Genomic DNA, 852 nt, shown 5'->3' with positions numbered 1-852 from the left:
TTAGAGTAAATCTAAAGTGAGGCCTGAAGCTGCTCCCAGGTGATACTGATGCTGCTCATTTTTGCCCAAATTTTGAGTCACAAGGTTCTAAATTAGTGGTTTGAAGTCCTACATGCGTAATCACTTGGGGAGCTCAATTAACACCCAGCAACAGACTAATTATTAATAAATCAGAAACTTCAGTATTAGGCTTCAATCATTGGCAATTTTTTTTTTTTTTTTTTTTGATGTAGAGTCTCCCACTGCCACCCAGGCTGAAGCGCACTGGCACGATCTTGGCTCACTGCAAGCTCCGCCTCCTGGGTTCATGCCATTCTCCTGCCTCAGCCTCCTGAGTAGCTGGGACTACAGGTGCCCGCCACCACGCTCAACTAATTTTTTTGTATTTTTAGTAGAGACGTGGTTTCACCGTGTTAGCCAGGATGGTCTTGATCTCCTGACCTCGTGATCCACCTGCCTCGGCCTCCCAAAGGGCTGGGATTACAGGCGTGAGCCACCACGCCTGGCCAATCATTGGCATTTTTAAAGGTCCCAGGTGATTCTAATGTGAGGTCTTTACAGACATCTTGTAAGTTAAAAACCATAAAGTGTAAAATTGTCTTTGCCTCCCTTTTGGAAACCGCAAATGAATGTCAAAGTTGGAACAGAAGTAGAAAGCATACAAAAATGAACTTGACAATACCCATCTACAGATCCGTGATAGGTATTTGTGTACAGCTTGACCTACGTGACATTTAAGGTCGGTTTGCTCCTATTATTATGAAGAATAAATTCTAGTACAATGATGGCAATATTTTTCGTCGAAAGCAGTTCACCCATTGAGTGTTGATACCGTGGGTCTGAGTGAAGCTG

The 852-nt window shown here is 43.5% G+C and overlaps 1 non-coding gene across 1 annotated transcript; it reads left to right on the top strand.

The window, feature by feature from the left end:
• Positions 1-776: 776 nt before the first annotated feature.
• LOC116465869 (small nucleolar RNA SNORD56) lies at positions 777-847 on the top strand. The gene has a single exon (XR_004247279.1). It is a non-coding gene; the product is annotated as a small nucleolar RNA SNORD56 (small nucleolar RNA).
• Positions 848-852: the final 5 nt, after the last annotated feature.

Source organism: Hylobates moloch, unplaced genomic scaffold (assembly GCF_009828535.3).
Source record: "Hylobates moloch isolate HMO894 unplaced genomic scaffold, HMol_V3 SCAFFOLD_12796, whole genome shotgun sequence".
In the NCBI taxonomy this organism is placed as follows: Eukaryota; Metazoa; Chordata; class Mammalia; order Primates; family Hylobatidae; genus Hylobates; species Hylobates moloch.
This window is presented reverse-complemented; position numbering and strand designations above follow the sequence as displayed.